The sequence below is a fragment of the Hyla sarda genome, chromosome 6 (genome assembly GCF_029499605.1).
Source record: "Hyla sarda isolate aHylSar1 chromosome 6, aHylSar1.hap1, whole genome shotgun sequence".
Classification (NCBI taxonomy): domain Eukaryota; kingdom Metazoa; phylum Chordata; class Amphibia; order Anura; family Hylidae; genus Hyla; species Hyla sarda.
In genome coordinates, this window is record NC_079194.1 from 218,900,371 (window position 1) to 218,917,818 (window position 17,448).

At 42.4% G+C, this 17,448-nt stretch overlaps 1 protein-coding gene and 1 pseudogene across 8 annotated transcripts in view; both read left to right on the forward strand.

The window, feature by feature from the left end:
* CSTPP1 (centriolar satellite-associated tubulin polyglutamylase complex regulator 1) overlaps positions 1 to 17,448 on the forward strand; it is a 173,628-nt gene that overhangs the window by 111,194 nt on the left and 44,986 nt on the right. The gene's annotated exons all lie outside the window — the stretch shown is intronic.
* LOC130278307 (U2 spliceosomal RNA) lies at positions 6,953 to 7,032 on the forward strand (annotated as a pseudogene).

Here is a 17,448-nt window from a genome sequence, read left to right on the forward strand (position 1 = left end):
TACTTGGGAGTCTTGGGATCATGCAGAGGAACATGGACATCACCATATTCTGTAAGAAGGCTAAGTTTAATGCACTAAAATGTTTGTCCCACTATTAAATAGCATATGTTTTGTACAGAGCAGGGGTAGTCAACTACTTTTAGTTAAGGTCTGCTTACCCAGGTCTGCTGTCAGGTGAAGGTCCAAGCTGAATGATAAGGCCTGGTGTGCACTTAGCAGCCTCGCTGCCTTGCAATAAAGCGGTGCAGTCTGTTGCAGAAAATTATTATTACTCTAATAAAATGTCATCGGGTAAAACATGGTACTGAATTGTTTAAGATATAAATCTAAAGCTCTTAATGTAACCAAAACAATGTTAGGGTGCGTTCACACTTACGCCCCGCCCCCCTCCACGATCAGACATCTTATCCCCTATCCTTTGGACTGGGGATAAGATGTATTTGACTGGAATACCCCTTTAAGGATATGCTGGGAGTTAAAGGGGTTATCCAGGAAAAAAACTTTTTTTATATATCAACTGGCTCCAGAAAGTTAAGCAGATTTGTAAATTACTTCTATTAAAAAAATCTTAATCCCTTCAGTACTTCTGTCTAGGTGTTCTCTGATGACACCTGTCTCGGGAACCGCTCAGTTTAGAAGCAAATCCCCATAGCAAACCTCTTCTACTCTGTGCAGTTCCCTAGACAAGCAGAGATGTCAGCAGAGAGCATTGTTGCCAGACAGAAAACAACAACTCAACTTCAGCAGTTGATAATTATTGAAAGGATTAAGATTTTTTAATAGAAGTAATTTACAAATCTGTTTAACTTTTTGGAGCCAGTTGATATATATAAAAAAAAGTTTTTTTTCCTGGAATACCCCTTTAAAGCTTCAGAAAGTAAAAAGGTGCTGGACATCCTCTCACTACCTATCATACAGGGACTACAGCATTGACCAGACACAGTCAGAGGCAAAATAAACATTTACATCTGGTAACTCACAGATGATGTCTTCTCTGATTTTTATTTTTTCAGTTTCTATTTTCCGATGTTGGTATGTGGAGGGGGTGCCATCTTGCTGAAGATGTTTACAGCATGCTTTACAGCAGGTCCAACAGACATAGGCAACAATAGACAGGAACTCCCCATTCACATGAATTAGAAATGTTAATAGGCATTTTTTGTTACCTTTTCAGGGGGTAATTTTACAGGAAGGAGGAGGCTGATCTGTGAGCAACAGCGATTGTGTGTTCCTCTGTTATCGATCTACTGCTGGAAAGTGATCAGGAAGTCTCAGCTTAGTTTTAGGCCGAGTTATCAGAATGGGAACTGCAGGATTTCAGGATCATTTTAAAATATACATAATAAATTTAGAAAAAACATAATCAAAATTTCTTTTAAAAAAAAGATGGTTAACATAAAAACTTAATTTAAACAACAGGTCCTTCCCTGATGACACATTCCCTAAGGATGCAAAAAAAAAAAAAAAAAAGGTGTTTTATGCTGAAAACATTGTAAATCACTTCAGAACAGCTATGAGCAGCTTAGACTTTCAGTGACGATAATTTGTGGGATAAGCCCTTTGAGACTGGTGAAATACTCCATGATTATATAGTGGCCATCTGAAGCCATATAGTTACCATGATTTCTCCTTAGATAAGTTCCTTTATTAAACATAGTAAATCACTGATGAAGGTTTCTTTATATACATAACCTATTATGGGATATGAAGACTTGGAAAGTCCTTAACCCTGAAGTAACATTCTTTATAACTGTCACAGAGTATTATCCTGTGCCTCCGTCCAAACTTGTCATCTCTTTTTTCCCTGTTCCCGGTGTCGTCCTTCTCGGTATGCGTAACGGTCTCCTCCCCGCCCTTGCTTTAGTTGAACAAATAAAACTAGCGCTCTAATTTAGCAGTTTATATAGTGAAAATTCCCCTATAATTAGGATGCTGAGCCCGCCGAGCTGGGACTTGTAGCTGAGAACACACAGTGTAGATGGAAGGTATGCAGAACACCACATGTCAGGGGAGGGTTGGAAGTGCAGGCAAGTTTACAATTGAAAAGAAACTATTTAAATATATAGTATGTACTGATTTTTAAGATTAGGCCAAAACATATTACTCAGTTAGGATACAGTAACCCCCCGACATGCGATGGCCCCGACATATTATCAAATCGACATACGATGCTTTTATATGTCGGGGCCATCGCATTAACTGCTATCCGACAGCGCAAAATGCATAAGCTGCTGTCGGATAGCAGTTTAAGCATCCCGGACTGGTTCACTTAGCTATCCCAGATCCACTTCGCGATCCTCCGGCGTTTTCTGCATCTTCTCCGGGGTTCGGGCCTCGCTTTCTGGTGTTGTTATTACGTCGCTGCACACGCTGCCCCGGCGCCGCAACGTAATAATGTCACCAGAAAGCGAGGCCCGGACACCGGAGAAGATGCGGAAAAAGCCGGAGGATCCCGAAGAAGACGCAGCGGGAAAGCATGGGGAGCGGTGAGGACGCGGTCCGGAGCGGCGGGGACAGGTGAGTACAGCTTCCTATACTTTACATTGCACGAATCCCTCAACATACGATGGATTCGACAAACGATGGGTCGTTTTGAACGAATTGCCATCGTATGTTGAGGGACCACTTGTAGTTACATGCCTGTTTGCCAATATGGCCCTGGCTACCAAAGATTTCAAAGTTGGATCTGTAATCATTCAGCAACCTTTTCTGAACAGAAAAGTGTTGGAAACGTTCAAAGATCGATCTTACGTGATATGACAGGAAAGCCATGCCACCATTTACAGGGATGAACGACACATTTGTATTTGTAAATATGTTGGCAGGTTGTCAACAATATATGCTGTTAAGAAAAATGGCATAGAGTATCTCAGCTATCCACAGGATAGGTCATAAGTATATGATTGCTAGGACCCCCCCAGTCTTGACAACAATGGTTCCCTATTCCCTTGTTAGAATGAAGTGGTAGTGTGCCTACTTACCTGCCCCTCTATTCACCATCCATGGGCCCGACAGAGATAGCCAAGTACAGTGGTCCCTCAAGTTACAATATTAATTGGTTCCAGGATGACCATTGTATGTTGAAACCATTGTATGTTGAGACCAGAACTCTATGGAAACCTGGTAATTGGTTCTGAACTCCCAAAATGTCATCCAAAAATAGGAAAAAGTGAGGATTAAAGAAAAATAAGTAGAAAACAAATATAGATGAAGCAAATCCTTACATATAAAAGTAAGAAAGATCTACTGGAAGCTGTAAATCACTGTCTATGTCAGTGTTTCACAACCAGGGTGCCTCCAACTGTTGCAAAACTACAACTCCCAGCATGCCCGAACAGCCTTCGGCTGTCCGGGCATGCTGGGAGTTGTAGTTTTGTAACAGCTGGAGTCAACCTCTTTGGGAAACACTGGTCTATGTAGAGGACAAAAGCTTCTTCAGAGTCCTGTACAGAACACGCAATGTCCTAAAAAAAGGCAAATGGAGCCGCCCTCACCTGATGCCCAAAGGAGAAGCTAACTCTGGCATAGGTAAATAGTACAGAACATGTAATACCTCCCTGTACTGTAGGGGGCGCTACCAGACACCAGTCAGTGCATACACTTCAGTAATACAGGGAAATAATACAGAACATGTAATACCTCCCTGTACTGTAGGGGGCACTACCAGACACTAGTCAGTGCATGCACTTTAGGAATACACAGGTTTTACCAGTGAAATATCCATTCTGATTGGTCGGTTCTTCCAACCATTGGCACGTTTCGCAGATTCCATAGCATTGTATGTTGAGTCTGGTTTCAAGTTACAATGATCCAGAAAAGACCATTGTATGTTGAAACTATTGTATGTTGAGGCCATTGTAAGTTGAGGGATCACTATACAGCACTCAGACCAATAGACTGTAAATGGAGCAGCAGACACTCAGGCTCACTAACATTCCATTCACACAGGGGATTAAGGGACCATCATTCCCATGATCAATGAGGGGGTCCAATCAGTCAGACCCCCAATGATCATACGTGTGTTACTTATTCTGAGAAAAGTGATTAACGTTTTGAATGGGCAAACCTTTAATAGAGGGCTTTCCTTGTTTAGGATCCTTATGTTTTGGCCAGTGTAGAGAGTTGTTAGAAAGAGTGTCTCTTTCATTGGAGGACCTGTCCTGTCTATTACTGCCATCCCGACAGTGTCCAGTCCCTGCTGATCAGATTGAAGAGGGGCTACGAAGTGCATGTCATGCCCTGGAGGGCCTGCCCTGTCCTATATTGCACATAAAACCCACTAATTTGAATAGGCACTGGGTAAATCATTTTTCCTGTAGTTGCTCTACATGGAAATCAATTTTTTTCTTAAGATTAACAAATTACAGCTACTCACTGTGGCCCCAGCAGCACTTTGTGATCGTTCAAGTTACCCTTCTAACAAGGAGGGAGTGTCCAAAGCAGAGAATCACTTTAAAGCTGATCCCAGGGAGTATTACTGTTTGGATCCCTAGCAAATAATTACAACGTATTGGGGAACCCAAAAGCAAGTGCTTAGTTATACTGCAGCACCTCCACAGGAGAAACCAAGCATTACACAGTTCTTTGGTGAACTGACCGCCTGTTTAATCCACAGATATGATGGGTCCTCTGGAGATACTCTTTGTTACTATTAGTTAGTTAGTGTTTTGGCTGGTGTCCCTTAGTTTGGTATGTCAATGCTCCTTTTTAACTGCTTCATAAATTTTCCTAAGTGTGTGGTTTAGATCTGCTACAATATACATACAACATTTGGTCATTGCGGTAAACCAGTGCATCCACCTGTAAACCTTGTACTGTCCTCCCAAGAAAAATTTGGAATTTAGAGCACTTAGATAAGGGGCTTTTCTGGAGGTCAGAATGCTTCCTGCGAGGAGTGTGAGTTTAGTTACATTGCTAATTGGCTACTTTATCAGTGTAAATGATTTGTTTCTATGTTTTTGTTATACTATAGGCTTTGTGTTAGTTTAGTAGCAGCTGTTTTCCCTCTTCCACTGAATAAAGCCCCCATTGACTCATACTGATAGTAATTAGCCTTTTCCTGTGCTGATCTTTGATGATGGATGGGTGGAAGTACATGATAGATAATGGTAATAATTCTGGTGGGACTGCAGATAACTCCAGTGTCCCTCATAAGGTTGTGGCATCAGGGATCATACAGCCCACTGCCATTGCTCCCGACCTTCCTGTACACACTAACACTCAGTTTGGATGAGTGTGTATTTGATCACAATAGAAAGAGAAATAAGACATATCTGGTGGAAGCGGATGCTCCCTGAGAACAAAGGATTAGGCATGTGGAAATTTAATATGCATCAGTTTTTTTCCTCAACATCTGATGAACAAACATCTACCAAACACTTGATACACATTTTATGGCCGATGGGCTTTGCAGGGTTGTTTGATGTTAGTTGAACATGTATGACCACTTTTTGCACAGTTATTAACATAAACCCAAAACAACCTTGCCTATGAGACCACGCTGGTGTACCTTTAAACACCTATTTGTGGGTAAGGGTTATATATCCCCTCTCTTTTGTGACCAATACACCAATATCATTTTCAATGACTAAAAAAGCAACAGTTCTGCCTGTGACAGAGAGTTGATGTAGCTTGTTTGCTACCAGGGGTAAAAAGATGAGGTGAGCCATTGCCTTCTCCTCCATATATTAAGTGTGGGGTAACCCTAGGTATGGATGCACGTCTGCAAAAAGGCTGCCCATTGTATATACGTATTGGTGCCACCAAGTCAAAGTTCTTACCGCATAAACAGTTTGTCCTTGCATGCATGACCTTGATTTTTGACTATTTGTGGCTTGAGATAGTTAAAGGAGTACTCCAGCGCACACTTTTTTCCTTTTATCCCGTCCGGGCTGCAAAATAAAAGAAAACACACTTTCTCTTACCTGCCAACGAGCCCCCGGTGCTCCGGTACAGGTGTTCAGTCCCCGGCCTGTATTCTTCTTACTTCCTGTTAGCTCGGCACGTCACACGGAGCTTCAGCCTATCACCGGCCGAGACAGGACATCGCTGCGGCCGGTGATAGGCTGAAGTTCCGTGTGACGTGTCGGACTAACAGGAAGTAAGAAGAATACAGCCCGGGGACCGAACACCTGTACTGGAGCTCCGGGGGCTCGTTGGCAGGTAAGAGAAAGTGTGTTTTCTTTTATTTTGCAGCTCAGACGGGATAAAAGGAAAAAAGTGCGTGCCAGAGTACTCCTTTAAAGGTGTATTCCGGTAGAAAACTTTTTTTTTTTAAATGAACTGGTGCCAGAAAGTTAAACAGATTTGTAAATTACTTCTATTAAAAAATATGAATCCTCTCAGTACATTTTAGCAGCTGTTTACTACAGAGGAAAATCTTTATTTTTTGTGTTGTCCACAGTGCTCTCTGCTGACACCTGATGCCCGTATCAGGAACTGTCCAGAGCAGGAGAAAATCCCCATAGCAAACCTATGCTGCTCTGGACAGTTCATGACACAGACAGAGGTGTGAGCAGAGAGCACTGTGGACAACACAATAAAGAAATTCAACAAGTAAAGAATTTCCTCTGTAGCATACAGCTGCTAAAAGGTACTAAAAGGATTAAGGTTTTTTAATAGAAGTAATTTACAAATCTGTTTTAGTTTCTGGCACCAGTTCATTTAAAAAAAAAAGTTTTCCACCGGAGTATCCCTTTAAAGGGGTACTCCAGTGCTTAGACATCTTATCCCCTATCCAAAGGATAGGGGATAAGATGCCTGATCGCGGGAGTCCCGCCGCTGGGGACCCCCGTGATCTTGCACGCTGCATCCCTTTTGTAATCAGTCCCCGGAGCGTGTTCGCTCCGGGTCTGATTACCGACGACAACAGGGCCGCCCCCGTGTGACGTCACGCTCCGAACCTCAATGCAAGCCTACGGGAGGGGGCGTGATAGCTTCTCGGCCTTTTGGCGTCGCTTCTCGGCCTTTTGGCTAAGATCAAGTGTAGTATCTGTTCTTATCAGTTTCATACTGGTGGAAAAGTCACATCAGTGTGGGGCTGGTTGGGATGGGTGCTGCATGGAGGGGGCAGGTGTACCTGGGTGTTCCGGGGCTGGTTCTGAGGAATCAGCTCGACGGCTGCCCTGATGTGACCTGTTTCCTCCGGGTCTCGCCATGAGGCAGAGGGGTGTAGAGCCGAGGTACTTCTGTGCCTCGGGGAGTGGTGACCCTGAGGTGCCGAAACTCACTGGGCGTTATAACTCACTGAGTGAAAGCACTGCCCCATTACTCTTCACCTTTGGCACTCACCCTTGGTATCCCGGCCTTCTGGCTAGGATCCGGGAAATTTTTATAGATCTGGCTGGATGACCGGGCAGTATATCTGCACTTATCCACTTATTTATTTTTTGTGTTTTGTCACTGTGCCACTTTTACGTGTTGTTTTGTACACAGGATTGGCAGGATGCGGTAGCCCTTCTGGGTGTCCCTCCTGGCGGTCTAGGGGAGGTATGTGTGGCCATTAGGTTCCTCACCTCCCTGCAACCCCAGGGCATCTTGGCTTTGGTCAAGATGCCACCAGTATACGGCTCCTTGGCTGATACCTTGGCTAATGCTTAGGTTGAAGCCAGGAGCATTTTCGTTCACTTAGTAGCTTCTGCGAAAGGGGGCATCAAACCTGGATCCTTGCAGGTGCCTTTTAGCCTGGAGGTGAAGGGTAGGTATGTTGGGGGGCCTCTTACCTGTTGGAGAAGGGCTTAGCGATAGACCGCATCCTTTGTGCACGTTTTTTTTGTGTGACACGTTTGCACTTTTTCTTGCACTTTGGGTGAAAGAGAGCACTTGCCTTGGCTCTTAAAAAAATATTAAAAAGTCACACTCCGGGTTATGATGTCACTATGGAAGCCTGTGATAAAAATTAGTCTCGCAGGCTTCCATAGTGACATCACAACCTGGAGTTTCAACTTTTTAACAGCACTGCTTGGCAGGCTGGGGATGTCTCCCACGCAAAGTGTGCTGCCAGAATGGAGGACTTAGAACTGCTGTAACAACATTGGATCCATTTCTAGATCTAGATGACACATGGTTAGCAGGTACTTTTTCCTCCATCTGGGAACACTATCCACTATCAGGATAGCTGCTTTGTACACATACCAGTGACCTTCCACATTAACTGCTTCTAAGCTTGATTGCTTTAACCTCTAGATACCACACGGTTTATACTCTTACTCTCCCCCATTTTGCGCTCTATGCTATATATCAGATTTTTTCATTGTTTATGTATGTGAGTGGTATAAAGGGGAACCACTAGTTCAACAGCAGCATACCGTATATACTCGAGTATAAGCCGTGTTTTTCAGCACGATTTTTCGTGCTGAAAAGCCCCCATCGGCTTATACTCGAGTGAACTCTCCACCTGCCAATCCCTTCTCAGTGGTCTTCAACCTGCGGACCTCCAGATGTTGCAAAACTACAACTCCCAGCATGCCCAGACAGCCATCAGCTGTCCGGGCATGCTGGGAGTTGTAGTTTTGAAACATCTGGAGGTCCGCAGGTTGAAGACCACTGCGGCCTTCGTCATCATCCAGACCCCCCTTTAGTTTTCTACTCCCCTCGGTGGGAAGGAAGGGTGAGCTGGTCTGGGCCATCTATGCTGCAGGGACCGTCCGGTGGGGAGGGTTAGTCGTTCCGGGCTGTCCATCTTCACCGGGAGGCCCTCTTCTCCACTCCGGGCCAGCCCCGGCCTAGTGACGTTGCCTTAGCGATGACACACAGGGACGTCTGTGCGCAGCAGACGTCCCTGTGCATGAACGTCAGTGTGCGTCGTCATCAAGGGAACGTCACTTGTCCGGGGCCGGCCCGGAGCGGAGAAGAGGACCTCCTGGTTAAAACTGAGTAGAAAACTAAAGGGGGGTCTGGATGATGATGAAGGCCGCAGTGGTCTTCAACCTCCGGACCTCCAGATGTTTCAAAACTACAACTCCCAGGATGCCCGGAGTTGTAGTTTTGCAACATCTTGAGGTCCGCAGGTTGAAGACCACTGATGAAGGGATTGACAGGCGGTGATGATGAAGGGGGGAGGATGATGACGAGGGGGGATGATGACAGGGTGATGATGACGGGGGTGATAATGACAGGGTGATGATGACGGGGGTGATAATGACAGGGTGATGATGACGGGGGTGTTAATGACAGAGGTCTGGATGATGACATGGGGGGATGATGTATTTCCCACCCTAGGCTTATAGTCAATAACTTTTCCTGTTTTTTTTTTTTTTTGTGAAATTAGGGGCCTCGGCTTATTCGGGTTGGCTTATACTTTAGTATATCCGGTACACCAAAATAGTTTTTTTTCCACCTCTGTTAGGCTGCACAAGTAACCTAGCACCAGTATATTCTACATACATTGCAGTATCTATGCTAAAATGGAACCATTAAAAATAGAAAGCTTATTTCACAAAAATCTAACTTTCATGTGCCTTTGTTGATGGAAAAAAAAAATGTATGGCTGTGAAGGCAAGGGTGAACAAATGAAGGTCATGATGCAAAGGAGGGTAAAGCAATCCACAACTTGCAGCTCTCTAGTTATTGTGCAACTACAACTCCCAACATGTCCTGATACCCTCAAGCTGTCGATTTTCTGTAACAAAACTTTTTATCGGTTATGATGATCAAGAACCACTTGATCGATAAACTCTTAATTCACAAATTTGATTCACGTAAGTCTTAAAATTCTTCTGCAAGTTCGGTAGTTTTCGAGATGATGCATTCCTACTCATTATAGACCTTAGGATGTGTTAGATGAAAAATGGTCACATAAAATGAACAGCAGCAAAAGATTTCTCCCAGATTTACATGACTGCAGTTACCGTGAGAGTCTACTCTTCGTGGATAAAAAAAGGCTGCATATCTTGGTTAATCTAAATTATAGGGAATTTCATCTAGCCCGAGGTTGACTTAGTTGTAGGGTTTGTGGTACATGTTTTCAAACTAACTCAAAAAGAAAACAGTAGAAATGAAGCTGTGTGGACCTACTGACCCCAAATAATCCAGACATATTATTAAATGTTCAGATATGGGAAATGCAGACCGTGGTATGATCTGGTTTGTCGTGTAGAATAGATGACATTATCAGTTTATTTCCCTTTTATGTATTTACATCAAAGTGATCCACAAATCTCTAGAGTTAACCTCCTTCAAAAGCATTTATAAACCCAACAATATTACATGTTGGTGTCACCAAAATATAAACATTCTTGAAAAATACAGGGCTTTTATATTTATGAGTCTCTGGCAATGGCCCTTAGTGGGACCCCAAAAATGAAGGCTGGGCTGCTGCTTAGCCAAAGCCCCTTTGGAATTAAGACTTTTTTTTTTATAGCGTTCCTATCACTTTTAAAACCTTTTAATAGGGAGGGGTGCAGGTGCTGATACCACTACCAAGCGCTAAAATAAACAGGCAGTAATACTTTATAGCAGTCTATTTTTAAAGTGCTTCCGATCCCCTGCATATACTTACAGTTAAAGGGGTATGTCAGCCTAAAATATGTTCACCTTATTCACAGAATAGGTGCTAAATATTAGATCAATTACTCCCACAGATGGCTAGAATGAGGTATAACAGCCCCTATTTTGGGTAGATATGTGAAAACAATCTATTATTCTTGGTGATGATATTGTCCATTTCTAATGTGGAGCATATGGGGATTATATTTATATGATAATGTGTGTGTACATATATCTATCTATATATATATATATATATATATATATATATATACACATTCAAATAAACAATTATATTTTTGTTGATTGTTTGAACTGACTATTTAGCAGACCCTGGAAACCCTATAGCAAGCACAGATGTGTGACATGCAGATTCCAGGGGGAGAAGGCATTGTTACTAAAAACAGGTCAACGACATTGTTCAGGTTTTCTAGCCTTGGCAGTATATAGGGTTCTACCCTGAACCGATAGCCAAGTATGGAGCCATTAAGGTGCCACAGCTGAGGAAAAGGCCAACTGGAGAAAATGGATCACCACAGGGTTTGGGAGAGTTCTCGAGGACAGAGATTGTCAGCAGTGTTGTACAAAGACTGCTATTGAGACTGATCTGTGAGAGTTTTATTATTCTTTTAACTAAAGGACCCCATGCACATTCTTGAAAATTGGGCTGAACTTTCTGCTTTTGGTGCAACCAACTGACCAAGCTAATGCGTATGAGGCCTCTTGACTCTCTCCTCATGAAAGAAGATGAAGGATCAGGCTCGACTATTTTTTTTGGGGGGGGGGGGGGGAGATAGGTCTAGTAGCAGCTTTACCCCTCTTTTCATTAAGGACATATGAACGTTTGGCCAAGCTAAATGTTCATGTGTTTGTGTGAGGCTATCAGCCTGAATGAACGTTTGGCCAATAGGTACTGAAGGTGTATGGGTGCCCGAAATGCTGTATTTGGCTGTCCCATATAGTTGAATGGAGAAGCCACTTTATGCCCCACAATCTTGTGATCAGCTAGATATGTGTTAGCCAGACTTGCCAATTTCATTGGGACCAGCCAAACAAATACTGTAATAAGTAGGTGGGTGGTCTCACGATTTTCCTCAACAGCAGATATCAGGGAAGAAAAGATCAAGCATGTTGGTTTTTAACTGTCTGATCTGGCAGCTGCTTTCTTCCCTCTTCCCATCTAAATGGGGGATTGTGTGGCGTAGCTATTGGCCAAACAAGCAGCAAGAAGCTGATGTATATGGCCAGCTTTAGTCTTTGAAGGAAACAGCCTCACATAGTAGACTCATGTATGTCTTACCGAAAAAGCAGATGATCCTAATTAAAGCCTTCTGGAAATGGAATGTTATCTAAAAAATCTTTTCTAAGATGCTGAAATCTACATTGACAGTCTTCTAAGATTAAATTACTGAAATTGTAGGAAGCCATATTTGTAATTCCTCAAAGTTTTACTCTCGTACATATTGGCCCTTATTTACTAAGAGTGTTGTGTAGGTTTCTTTGTGGGTTTTAATTCCCTACAATTTATTTTCCACAGTATTTACTAAGGGTTCCCTACATTTTCCACTTTCCCTACATTTAGCTTTTTTTTACACATGCTCTAATCTTTAGGTTTTCCTCAGCTCAAATCCACCACATTTTATGTGGAAACCTTAGTAAATATGTTGGGTTTTTGTGAAAATGTTGGGAACACGCCCATTTTCTGAGACCATGCCCCTTTTCCAAATGACCATGCCCCTTTTCCGGGTTTTCTTTCCAAAATGGAGAGTTAGTTGGGGGTTTTTACAATTCTGTCACAAATTCTGCGCAGACAGAATTTCTGGCGCAATGCGACAGAATCTGGCGCACAACCCGACAAAACATGTCGGGTTTGCAATAGTAAATGAGGGCTATTATTTATTTTCACATTGATTCCTCAATGGTTTCATTGGCTTCAGAACACTATCATTAAATGACAGAAGTTATCTCAGGAATATATTATACACCTTCTATTTTCTGGATCTGTTTGTCAAGAGCTTCATTGATATTATATGTTGGAGGGGCAGCACAGCTTTTTCTATGTCCATCTTTCACTGTCTCAAGCCATTCACCTGATCTTCTTTTATGTATTATTTACCTGGATATGGCTGCTTCCTAGCCTACTCACCTATCAGCAGCCATAACCAGGTGAATAAATTATACGTAAAAGAAGATAAGGGGTGATTTATCAAAACCTGTCCAGAGAAAAATAAAGCAACCAATCAGATCACTTCTTTTATTTTTCAGAAACCATTTCAAAAATAAAAGAAGTAATCTGATAAGTTGCTATGTGCAACTCAGCAACTTTTCCTCTGGACAGGTTTTGATACTTATATATACACCCCCCCCCCCCCCCCCCAATTAGTCTAGAAAATATCCTGCAAAAAACACAGGGTTCAATTTGCTGCTGATCTGTTCCTTTTATGGCTTTGTTTCGGCTAAGGGATATGGAGCATACCAAAGGTTAAGTTTTTTTGTCCGGCTGCAGAGGGGGGAGGCTCCTGCTGCAGATAGTTGTCTTACAGCCAGACACAGGACAGTAAGAAAGAAGAGGGGGGGGGGGGGGCAATAGTTGTTCTTCTGGGACACACAGAGAATATTTATTTATCTGTTTTACAAATTTAGTTGAAGTATCCAACAAAATAGGATGCAAGTGATATGATAGAGGTGATTTATTGCCCATTTTCTATGTTTATTGTTACATTTGCTTTGTCTGTATTATAATTATACACTTGTTGCTTGTTCTTTTATGAGAGATCCCAATCCGATTAAATAATTTGCTTTGTAACATATGTTTTCAGAATGGATTTGCTTGACTAATACATAGCCAACCATGGTGGTCCACACTGTTTGGTTGCACCAGGAGGAAATGGCTTAGCTGGTCAATCATTACGTTTCCGAGATTTCTCTTGGTATATTTTATCACATCCGAGGGTATATACTTGAAAGTTTATATGATCGTATTTGTTTGTTAAAAATTTGGTCTAAACAGCATTTTCAAAGTGACACCATCATTTATTTACTGGGAACGGGTAAAGCATTCCAGCTGTTTGCATATCGCATGGTGTTCGGCAGCATTTTGCTCTCCGCAGGTCTCTGTTCCCACTTATCACATGGCACATAAATACATGGTGTTTTGTTCAGTGCCATTCTATAGCTGGGGAGGGCTCAATAGCTGGGAGGTATGGAGGACGCTGGGAACAGATGGGCACAGCAGGCCTGTGGTGGGTAGAACAGCTGGCTCGAGTTTAGCTCTGTCATTTTATGCTTCCTTCTGGGAAGATCAGAGCTCCATGGGCAGTCTGTGTGCTGGCTGCACTGCTTGGGAATTAAAGGTTTGGGGTTCTCCTTCTGTAGAGATGACTGTCCCCTTTGGCCTCCAGCTTGTTTATTTTTCTTCTATTCCTGCTCGATGGAACAGCAAATTAGCAATGGAGTGAGTGCGGAGTTTATTTTCATGAGACAGACTCCAGTCATAGAGTAACACAGTCCTTCTCTGATCTGCAAACATTAGAAATATTTGCAAAACCACATGGAACTTTACTGACCAACAATTTGCAAACATAAAAGAAGAGGTTGTTTGGAAGGATGTAACCCTGTGCGTTCTGGCTGGGTATTCTTTGTTTTGCCTGTCCTTGTACACCTTTCCTACAGGTCAGAGATCCTGTCTGCTGATGGGAGATCTAGTGAAACCATAGAAACAATAGCAGTATAGAAATGTAAGATATATTTAGTGTGTAATTGGTTAGGACAGGCATTATATGTTTCCAAAAATTACTTTGGAATGGATACAAAGTACCAAAAGATAAATGTCTCATTTTTCAGAAACAGTGCCACTCTTGTCACAGGGATGTAACAGGTACTACAGCTGTCTCCCATTTAGAGGGGATTCTCCAACAAACAACACTTATCCACGAGGTGTCTGATTGTAGGTCTGACTACTAGGACCCCCAATGATCATGAGAATAAGGGGGTGCTGTGTGGTTAAATAGAGCAGCAGTAGGACTTGCACGCGGCCTCTTCATTCAACTCTATGGGCTTGATAAAGAAAGTTGAGTACAAAGCTTGTCTGTCTTTGGTGGGGATATGACCACTGGAGTCCCCAACAGTCAGACTCCTGTTGGTCATGTGATAACCCTTTTCAATAAATTTAGGAGGTTTTCCTGCAAGTTACATGTATCACTTCTGTACAGGTCTATTCACTGATCATTAGAATGGAGGACCCATTCCTCCTCATTACACGACTACATTAAAGCCACCGTTAGGTATGTCTGCTGCCACTCCTGAAGCTGGCAAAGATAGCTGAAGACTTAACTTTACTATCTCCCAGTCCCATAGACTTTAAATAGAGTGGCGGTGTACATTTCTGCCCACTACTAAATTCATAGTTCTCCTGCAGTGAGGATTTATGGGAGGCTTAGGACCCCCTTTTTAATGATTGATAGGGTCTTTGGTGGTGGGAGTCCAAAGCCATCATACTTTATCACCTATACTCTCTGAGTAGGTGATAAATGCAATTTATGAGAAAACTCCTCTAAAGGTGTTTCCCTTTTCCCATTGAAGTTAATAGAAACTTCTGGGCTCCCTGCGCTTCCCATGGCTCAGAGAGCGCCAAGGCACATGACACAGGCGTTCTATAGGCTGATGTGATCCCACCCTAACTCGCTTCTTAATTTTCTGCCGCTTCAGTGTCTACCACTGGGCCTGCTGCGATGACATCACATCTTGTACATTGTCTATATAGTGCTACAGCCAATTCACTGACTTCTGTAGTCACACGATGTACATGCAGGCGGAGACCATTGAGGTCAGTCATTGCCTGCAGCATCTGGCAGAGGACTGTGAATTTAGGGTTGAGTATATATCATGCCTTTAGGCTATGTTCACATGGCAAAATTTCGCCATGGATTTCCGCATAGAAATCCACATGGAAATTCGGCATGTGTTTATAGCCTATCGTGTTTAGTGGGATTCCGCAGTCCTATTCACAATGAAGAATTTCGCTGCGGACGTTCTGCATCTAAAATTCCACATTCCCTGTTCCGCAAAAATATGTCATGTCTTATATGTTTGCAGAATTCAGCTGCGGAATCCCATTGAGACTTTCTTTTCTTTGCTAAATGCAGATATCGTGTGACTTTCGTGCGGAAGTCGCACAGATTCAGTGCAAAATTTTTACTTTTTCAATGAATCAAAGCACTTTTTAAACATGCTCTTTGTATTCATGCAGAATTTATCTGGCCAAATTAATGCTGTGGTATTCCGCATCTATGTGAAATTTCTGCTGTCTGAACATAGCCTTAAAGTGCACATACACCTGCCAGTCAAGTTTACATGTCCATACAATAGTGAAAGTAGGAATATGCTGCTGACACTCCTCGGGCAGTGATCCATCTCTTGTGGGAACAAAGGACTGAGCATGTTGAAATCCAACACGCCTGATACTTTTTTTTTCACACATCTTAGGGGTAGAATCAGGACACCCCCATACACATTATATATAAAAGATGGGAGATGCACAGTGTTCAAACCCTTACAAGGGTTAGTGGGTGCCCATCTTCAAGCTTGACCAAGGCAAACGTATCAATAGAAGAAATGGAAGACGGCACTCCGGTATTGGTGTCCAAATTCAAAGAAGGTGGTTTATTGATCCCAATACATACAGAATGATGCAACGTTTCGACCTAACAATAAGGTCTTTATCAAGACCTTATTGATAAAGACCTTATTGTTAGGTCGAAACGTTGCATCATTCTGTATGTATTGGGATCAATAAGCCACCCATACACATTATAGTGTCTTCTGAAATTGGTGAGTTTGGACATCTTTGCTCTAATGTGTATGGACATCTTTACACTTGGGAAGTGAAAGTGTTTAAAGGGGTACTCCCATGGAAAACTTTTTTTTTTAATCGACTGGTGCCAGAAAGTTAAACAGATTTGTAAATTACTTCTATTAAAAAATCTTAATCCTTCCAATACATTTTATGGGCTGTATACCACAGAAGAAATGCTTTTCTTTTTGGATTTCTCTGATGTCACGACTACAGTGCTCTCTGCTGACCTCTGCTGTCCATTTTAGGAACTGTCTAAAGCAGCATATGTTTGCTATGGGGATTTTCTTCTGCTCTTGGAAGTTCCAAAAATTGACAGCAGAGGTCAGCAGAGAGCACTGTGGTCGTGACATCAGAGAAATCCAAAAAGAAAAGCATTTCTTCTGTAGTATATAGCCCCTAAAAAGTACTGGAAGGATTAAGATTTTTTTAATAGAAGTAATTTACAAATCTGTTTAACTTTCTGGCACCAGTTCATTAAAAATAAAAAATAAAAAGTTTTCAATGGGAGTACCCCTTTAAGGTGTACCTGTCATATCACCAAAAAAAAATAATGCTTATATATGTTACTTGCTAGGTCATGCAGATGTTTTACATGGCTTTTTTATTTGTCTAGCTTCCTTATCTGGCTCACAAATCCCTCTGTTCTGCTTCTTACTCATTCTGATATCCACTGTTCAGGAAAGAGCCCACCCTAACTCACCATGCATTCACTTCCTCCTTGAGTGTGCAGTGCTCGGTGTCTTCATCCAATCACCACAGGCCGTTCTGTAAGCCACCTCTCTGTTTTCAGACAGTGAGTGAGCACAGAGAAGTGCTAGTCCACCCTCACTTCCTGGACTTTGTCCCCGCCTGTGCTTCAGCCTGGACAAATATGATGCTGCAGCTGGACAGGATTATGTTCTGGACGGTATGGGGGCCCCTAGTGGTCTTTTATTTATAAGCCATGATTTCTATAAAATGGAGATAAAGCATTGTTATGAAGTATATTAGAAAGATTAATGTTTTGCCAAGATGTACATCATATAAAAAGTTTTTGATTCTGACAGTGCCCATTTAGTGTTTGATGGGCACTTCCTGTGGGGTTGTGTGCAGTATAATGTGTATAGGTC